Raw genomic sequence first — 9,286 nt, forward strand, 5'->3', positions numbered from 1 at the left:
CGATCGACCGAGATAAAGGACAGCGGAGAAGGCAGCGGGAAATGGTCCGAGACGGGGGTAAATGAGGGCCAGACATCGCAGTGAGGAGGGAGCTGTGCGCTGAGGGAGGGGTGGTGAGGAGGGAACTTCACACTGTGGGAGGGGGTGGCAAGGAGAGTGTGTCACATTGAAGGGGTCAGTGAGGAGGGAGTGTCACACTGAGGGAGGGGCGGTGAGGAGGGAGTGTCACACTGTGGGAGGGGCGGTGAGGAGGAAGCGTCACACCGAGGAAGGGGCGGTGAGGAGGGAGTGTCACACTGAGGGAGGGGCGGTGAGGAGGGAGCGTCACACTGAGGGAGGGACAGTGAGGAGGGAGCTGTGCGCTGAGGGAGGGGTGGTGAGGAGGGAACTTCACACTGTGGGAGGGGGTGGCAAGGAGAGTGTGTCACATTGAAGGGGTCAGTGAGGAGGGAGTGTCACACTGTGGGAGGGGCGGTGAGGAGGGAGTGTCACACTGAGGGAGGGGCGGTGAGGAGGGAGCGTCACACTGAGGGAGGGGCGGTGAGGAGGGAACTTCACACTGTGGGAGGGGGTGGCAAGGAGAGTGTGTCACTGAAGGGGTCAGTGAGGAGGGAGTGTCACACTGAGGGAGGGGCGGTGAGGAGGGAGCGTCACACTGCGGGAGGGGCAGTGAGGAGGGAGTGTCACACTGGGAGGGGTGGTGAGGAGAGAGTATTACTCTGTGGGAGTGGCGGTGAGGAGGGAGCGTCACACTGAGGGAGGGACAGTGAGGAAGGAGTGTCACACTGAGGGAGGGACAGTGAGGAGGGAATGTCATGCTGCGGGGGGTGAGGAGGGGCGGTGAGGGGGAGTGTCACACTGGGAGGGGTGGTGAGGAGGGAATGTCACACTGTGGGGGGGTGAGGAGGGGCAGTGAGGGGGAGTGTCACACTGGGGGGTGCGGCGAGGAGGGAGTGACACACTGGGAGGGGTGGCAAGGAGGGCGTGTCACACTGAGGGGGTGAGTGAGGAGGGAGTGTCAACCTGTGGGAGGGCCGTGAGGAGGGAGTGTCACACTGTGTGATGGACATAGAGGAGGGAGTGTCACACTATGGGAGGGGCGGTGAGGAGGGAGTGTCACACTGGGAGGGGATGAGGAGGTAGTGTCTCACTGGGAGGGGATGAGGAGGGAGTGTCATGCTGTGGGAGGGGCGGAGGAGGGAGGGTCACACTGTGGGGGGTGGTGAGGAGGGAGTGTTACACTGCGGGAGGGGCGGAGGTGGGAGGGGCGGTGAGGAGGGAGTGTAACCGTGGGAGGGGCGGTGAGGAGGGAATTACTGTGGGAGGGGCAATAAGGGGTCACTATAACAAGGCCCTCCTCCTGTCTCAGTTGCTGGTGAGAGCCTGTGGTAGTTCATAAAATATAAAGGGGCAGGCATAAAAGGCAAAGTGATTGCCGAGGAAGGTTCCAGCAGTCATGAGGATGTTACAAGATAGCAGTAAATGTATATCAAAAAGAAGAATTTTCAATATCTGTATATAATAAGAACCTGCCCTCTGCTGAATTACCCCGGAGACCTCTCCCTGTGAATGTGTTGATGGACATTGAGTGTGTGGCTGGAGGAGTTTGGCTCGTTCTCTGCCTCCCGCCCTCCAATTACATCTCCTTTCAGATGCTGCCTGAACTGTTGGCATTCATTTACGTGTTCCCGCCCGCCGGGCCCAACGGACGATTCAGCCACTTAAGATAACCTGCCACTCCAGTTTGTGAAAGAAGCGGCCAGTTCTGAAGTTGGGCGAAGAGAGTGTAAGGTTAACTCTTCCCGTCCCCGCAGATGCTGCCTGGCCACCCGAGAATGCTAACTTCCTCTTCTATCTCAGGTTTTTGTAAAGCAACAAGTAATTTTTTTCATAGGGCCACATGACTCTGGCTTATTTATTTAGTTCATCTCTGGATTCCCAGTGAAAACAATTCCAGCCCGGCCACTCCCATCCTGAGTCCCGGCAACTTCCTCGTAAATCCTTTCCGGCCTAGAGGCATCTTTTTACCCACGGCAGGGTGACTAAAATCTCTCCAAGCACGAGAGGTTCTGCGATGCTGGAGATCCAGAGCAACACACACACACACACAAAATGCTGGAGGAACTCAGCAGGTCAGACAGCATCAATGGAAACAAATAAACTCTCGACGTTTTGGGCCAAGACCCTTCCTCAGGTCTGAGAAGGAAGGGGGAAGGCACCAAAATTAAAAGATGTGGGGAAGGGAAGGAGGCTAGCTAGACAGGTGAAGCCAAGGGGAAAGGTCAAGGGCTGAAGGAATCTGATAGGAGAGGGGAGTGGACCACGGGAGAAAGGGAAGAAGCAGGGGAGGTGATAGGCAGATGAGAAGAGGAAAGAGCCCAGGATGGGGAATAGAAGAAGAGGGGAGAGGGAGGGCATTTTTTTGTAACTGGAAGGAGAAATCGATGTTCATGTCTTCAAGTCGGAGGCTACCCTAGTGCAATATAAAGAGTTGCTCCTCCACCCTGAGGGTGGCCTCATCCTGCCACAAGAGGAGAACGTGGACCGACATGTTGGATCGAGACTGGGAATAGGAATTAAAATGTTTGGCAGATGGAATGGAGACACTAGACAAAGTGGCCCCCAACTTCCAACAGGAAGTTCCAACTTCCAACTTGTAGAGCAGGCCACAACAGAAGCACTGCATATGGTTGATGAACCCAGCAGTTTCGTAGGTGGTGGCCATCGATTTTCTGCTAGCCTCCTCAGGACTGAGAACATCTTCAAGGAGCCACGCCTCAAGAAGGCAGCGTCCATCATTAAGGACCTCCATCACCCACGACATGCCCTCTTCTCAGTGCTACCTTCATGGAGGAGGTACAGGAGTCTGGAGACACACACTCAGTGATTCAGGAACAGCTTCTTCCCCTCTGCCATCAGGGAGGGGGTTCAGGAGCCTGAAGACACACACTCAGTGATTCAGGAACAGCTTCTTCCCCTCTGCCATCAGGGAGGAGGTACAGGAGCCTGAAGACACACACTCAGTGATTCAGGAACAGCTTCTTCCCCTCTGCCATCAGGGAGGAGGTACAGGAGCCTGAAGACACACACTCAACAATTCAGGAACAGCTTCTTCCCCTCTGCCATCAGGGAGGAGGAACAGGAGCCTGAAGACACACACTCAGCGATTCAGGAGCAGCTTCTTCCCCTCTGCCATCAGGGAGGGGGTACAGGAGCCTGAAGACACACACTCAGCGATTCAGGAACAGCTTCTTCCCCTCTGCCATCAGGGAGGAGGTACAGGAGCCTGAAGACACACACTCAACGATTCAGGAACAGCTTCTTCCCCTCTGCCGTCCGATTTCTGAATGGACACTGAACCTGTGAACACTACCTCACTACTTATTTTTTGCTCTCTTTTAGTACTGCTTACTTAATTTTTTAGGGTGGCGGGATGGAGATACGTCTCTACCAAAGGAGGTGTAAGGTGCTCCTTCCCTCCGCTAGCCTGCAGGTCACCCTTGGACAAGGTGTAGCTCCTGCTTAGCCCCCGATCAGGGTCACGTGAAGCCATGGGAGCAGGTGGTGATGTCGTATGAGCAGCCGGCGCAGATCACAAGTCCTGATTATGCGATACTGACAATCTCTGAAGAGTACTGATAATGGCTGGGGGTCACCCATCTTGTAAAGACACACGGCCTAGAAGAAGACAATGGCAAACCACTTCTGTAGAAAAATTTGCCAAGAACAATTCATGGTCAAAGACCATATTCACCCTTCTCATTCGACACGGCACATAATGATGATGTCATACAACATGGCACATAATGATGATGTCTATATATACAATATTTCTTATTTCTATTTATAATTTTAGTTATTATGTATTGCTGCTGCAAAACAACAAATTTCATGCCGTTTGCCGGTGATATTAAGCCTCATTCTGTTGTGTTATTCACACCCGCTCTCAGTCTCCACCTGATCATGGACATCCTCTTTTTAATCCTCCGCCCTTCTTTCTTTTCTGCAGATGAATACATTGCTAAATCTTACGACTTCATGCATCTGAAACGTTAACCGTTTCTCTCCCCGGAGCTGCTGCCTCACCAGCGGAGTGTTTTGGTAATGACTTCAAAGGTTCAATTTACCATTGGAGAATGTGTACAGTGTACTACCTGAAATTCTTACTCGTCACAGACATCCTCCTCCCCCGCTTGTTCCAGCAGAAAGCATCAACCCCTTCCCCACCACCAAAAAAACCACTGTTCATTCCAAGAATTTGGCCTGCCACGTGCTCTGTCACTGACAGGACAGAGAGAGGCGTCGTCCCTTCCATAGCGGGAGCGGAGAAATACCAGCTGGCTGTTTCGATGTTACAGTCTGCCGTGTCGTTTTTGCTTTGAGTTCCTCTGACTCGAGAATCGGCACCGGACTCGCCAGACGGCGAGAGGTTACTCCCGTGCAGAGGCCTCCGGCAGCCGCAGACCCTGTTCCGGCCTCCCGCACAGCTTCAGTCCGCGACGCCGGCCAGGAATCCGCAGCCCCGAAGGCGCACCTCCTCCGCGCCGCTCCTGGAGACGCCGAAGCGCAGGCCGCTCGGCGGGTTCTGGAGAGCCCGTGAAGAACCGCGGTTTGAGTGCAGCTGTCGATCACGGACTCTGACGGGACCCCCAGCCACCTCGAGGAGGGTGAAAGAGAGACATTGAAGAGAAGAATATGAACTGTTTCGTGGGTGAACCGGAAGAACAACAAGGTTGAGTTTATTGTCGTGTGCACAAGTACACGTGCGCACGGGCGTAGTGTAACTCTTCACAGCGCCAGCGGTCAGGGGTTCAATTCCCGCTGCTGACTGTGAGGAGTTTGGACGTTCTCCCTGTGACCACTGGGTTTCCTCCAGGTGCTCCGGTTTCCTCCCACAGTCCTAACTGTACCGGTTAGGGTCAGTGAGTTGTGGGATTGCGGTGTCAGTGCCTGTTGGTCATTCATTCAAGCAACGCATTTCACCGTACGTTTTGGTCTACCTGTCATAAATGACGCTGACCTTACACCTGAAGCCTGACTTGCGGCAGCATCACGGCCGGGGCGTGACAGGTCACGGGGAGAAGGCAGGAGAACGGGGGGGGTGGGGGCTGAGAGGGAAGTGGACCTGCCATGACGAAATGGGGAAGCAGACTTGACGGGCCGAATGGCCTGATTCTGGTCTGATGTCTTACGGTGGCACCGCAAAAGTTAGTGGCCTCTTAGAGGATCAGCAAGCTTCTGAAAACAAACTGGAGGCAACTAGACATGTTGTAAGGAGAGAAAAGATGAAATATAAGGGGGCTAACGGATAAGATCAAAGGGGATACTGGAAGTTTTTCAGATTTCTAAAGAGCAAAAGAGAGTCACGCCTCATTCTTCTGAATTCCAGTGAGTACAGGCCCAGAGCCATCAAACGCTCTTCATCTGACAAGCCTTTCAATCCTGGAATCATTTTTGTGAACCTCCTTTGAACCCTCTCTAGTTTCAGCACGTCTTTTTTAAGTTAAGGGGCCCAAAGGTGCATGACCGTACACTTCACAACACAGCACTCCATCTGCCATTTCTTTGCCCATTCCCCCAATCTATCTAGGTCCTTCTGTAGCCTCTCTACTTCCTCAAATTTGTGTACTTGGATTTTCAGAAAGCCTTTGACAAGGTGCCACACAGGAGGCTGCTTAACAAGATACGAGCCTATGGTATTACAGGAAAGATTCTACCATGGATAAAACAGCGGCTGATTGGCAGGGGGCAAAGAGTGGGAATAAAGGGAGCCTTTTCTGGTTGGCAGCAAGTAGTTAGTGGTGGTCCACAGGGGTTTGTGTTGGGATCACATCTTTTTACATTATATGTCAATGACTTGGATGACGGAATTGACGGCTTTGTGGCCAAGTTGGGAGACGATACACAGACAGGTGGAGGGGCAGGTAGTGTCGAGGAAGCAGGGAGTCTGCAAAAGGATTTGGACAAATTGGGACAACGAGCGAAGGAATGGGAGATGGAATCTGGTGTCGGGCAGTGTATGGTCATGTACTTTGGTAGAAGGAATAAAGGTGTAGACTATTTTCTAAACCAGGAGAAAGTTCAAAAATCCAGGTTGCAAAGGGACTTGGGGAGTCTTTGTGCAGGATTCCCGAAATAATTAATTTGCGGGTTTAGTCAGTGATGACCAGAGGTTGGAGAAATCGAGGTTCGTGCCATCAGCTTCGAGGCTACTCAGAGAGAATATGAAGTGTTGCCCCTCCAGGCTGAGTTTGGCCAGCGGGGGGCTTTCCTGCAGAGATTGAGTGAAGTGTCACATAACGCCACGTTGTATGTCCACTCTCTCCTGCTCGTTGTCAATGGCATCGCAGGGCAACACAGCAGGGATGCAGAGCCTTAGGTCCGTCCAAACATCGATACTGACCAGCTAGTCCCAGTTCCTGAAGATCGACCCCCTATCCCTGCAAGTCCCAGCCTGCTATATACCTATCAGAACTCAAATGATGCATTCCACAGTATGTTTAAAGATCATCTTTAATTTTTAATTTCTTAAAATGACACAGTCGTACCTGGCTCAACCACTTCCTCTGGCAGCTTGTTCCTCTGGGTGGAAAAGTTCCCCTTTAAATCTCTCCCCTCCCACCCTTAATCTACGCTCCCTGGTTTTGGGCCCCACAACCCTGGGGACAAGGCTGTTACAGTCCCACTTATCTCGGCCTCTTCTAACTTGTATGAGGCTGTTGAGGGTCTTTTCGTGTGAAGGTCAGTGGGGGTCGGCAGAGAAGGTGATGGTCACCACGTCAGGTTCAAGTTGCTAATGATCATTTATCTGTACACACATACACCGCCTGTTGTTGAGTGAACGAAGTACTGGTGGATCTGAAGTCCATCTCTTTACTTGACAAAATGAGGCACCTTTTGGAGGAAGAAGGCCTGCCTGACCCAACAGTACACGATCAAAGCGCAATTCCATATTTACAATGCTTTCTTTGAACTGCACACCAACCTCTTTGCACTCACACTACAGACCCCCAGATGACAAATTTAATCACCATCATCTGGCCTTCCAATTAACTCTTAGGAGCCCACCGCTCGGAGTTACAGTTTGGACGCAGTGGCGTCAGCACTGGACAATGAGTCGAGTGGTTCAGGGTTCGAATCCCGCCGGCTCCTTGCACGCTCCCCGTCCATTGAGCGACGAGCCAGAAATTCGGACGGAAAGGGCAGAAGTGGCACGAGCAGGAACAGCAGCAACAATTTAGATTCAATTAATCGGTCAGTTACTGAGGTTATTTGCTACGTGCTCTAGCACTAAGAACAAAGTTCTTCCGAACTGAGATGCCACAACACGGTACATATAACTCAGTCACAATGCGTAAGGTGATATCGCCACGAATAGATGCAATTACAAAGAAGGCATGACAGTGACTAGATGTCATTAGGAGTCTGTCACCCAAGACACTCGCAAGTTTCTACAGATGTACTGCGGAGAACGTTCTGACCGGCTGCGTCACCGTCTGGTGTGGGTCCATTGCACAGGATCGAAGTAAGCTGCGGAGATTTGTAAACTCAGTCGGCTCCATCATGGACACCGGCCTCCATCATACCCAGGAGCGAGGCCTCAAAAAGGCGGCGTCCATCATTACAGACCCCCATCACCCAGGACATTCCCTCCTCTCATTGCCACCATCAGGCAGGAGGTACAGGAGCCTCCCTATTCAATTTAGCTAATTTAATTATATATAATAGCTAAATTGAAATATGTATATGCATATATATAGCAAAATTTTATATGTATATATATATATATGTGTGTGTGTGTGTGTGTGTGTGTGTGTGTATATATGTATATGTATGTATAATTGTATATTTTTTACTGTAATTCATATTTTTTCTATTATCATGTATTGCAATGTACTGCTGCCACAGACACCAAATTTCGCAATGTAAGCCGGTGATATTAAACTTGATTTAAGAGGTAAACAGTACAACGCCACTGGCGCTTCATACGTGGTGAGGCCTGGGTGGGCGCAGGGAGTTCCGTCGTCTCACGGCCTGTAAGGGGGAGAAGCTGTTTCCTACCCAACGTATCCAACTGCACCCGTCCATTGGTGGGTTGTTAAACGGACTGACGACCCCTTTCAAATTGCCCCTCGGTTTGGTGGGGAGTAGAGGAACCGGGGTTGGGGAACACGGGGAGCGTCGAGTCATGCAGTACGGTTGCGGGCCTTTCGGCCCATTTACTTCGTGCTGACCATCAGGCTACTTACTGAACCAGCGTTGATAACTACGCTCACCTCGACGCTGAACTGGAAGCCTACAGACTCATCTACAAGGACCCTCCAACTCTTGTTCGCAGTCTTACTTTGTACTTCGCACATCGGTTGTTTTGTCAGACTTTTGTGTGTCATTTTTCACTGATCCTATCGTAGTTCTTTGTTTTACTGCGAATGCCTGCAAGAAACTGAATCTCCAGGTTGTGGGTGGTGCTTTGATAATAAATTTTACTTTGAACTTTAAACCATATTCAGTTCTGGAAGGAATCTTTATGGGTTCCTCCAACCTGTCCCACCGTTCAGTGACCAAGCCCACGTCTCCGTTGCTGCGATCTGCCTTCCTCCAGTAACCTTGCATCGAATCCCTGGAACAAAATTGACGTGCTTCCATGTAAAGGGGCTTGGCTCCACGTTTAAGGGGAAACTCCAGCTGCGCTCCTTGCTCAGCGTTTCACACAGGCTCGAGGTTGGTCCTCGGGCCTCGTGAAGCCAGAATCCAAATCTGGCTTCAATGTCACGAAACATGTTGTTTGGCAGCAGCAGAAGCTGGCAAGGACATGGTGGCATGGTAGAGTAGTGGTTAGGAGAGAGGGGGGGAGGAGGGAGAGGGGGGAGGAGAGAGAGGGGGAGAGGAGAGAGAGGAGGGAGAGGAGAGAGAGTGGGGAGAGGAGAGAGAGGGGGAGAGGAGAGAGAGGGGGAGAGGAGAGGGGGAGGGGGAGAGGAGAGGGGGAGGAGGGAGGAGAGAGAGGGGGAGGAGAGAGAGAGGGGGAGAGGAGAGAGCGGGGAGAGGAGAGAGTGGGGAGAGGAGAGAGAGGGGGGGAGAGGAGAGTGGGGGGGAGAGGAGAGAGTGGGGAGACAGGGGAGAGAGGGGGTGGGAAAAGGAGGGGGTTAGAAAGAGGGGGAGAGGGTGGTGAGACAGAGGGGGAGGGGGAAGGGAGAGGAGGGGAAAGGGGGAGGGGAAAGGGGAGAGGGAGGGGGAAGGGGGAGGGTGATAGAGGCAGAGAGGGTAGAGGGGGTAGAGTTGGTTCATG

This window comes from Hypanus sabinus, chromosome 31 (assembly GCF_030144855.1).
Source record: "Hypanus sabinus isolate sHypSab1 chromosome 31, sHypSab1.hap1, whole genome shotgun sequence".
NCBI lineage: Eukaryota > Metazoa > Chordata > Chondrichthyes > Myliobatiformes > Dasyatidae > Hypanus > Hypanus sabinus.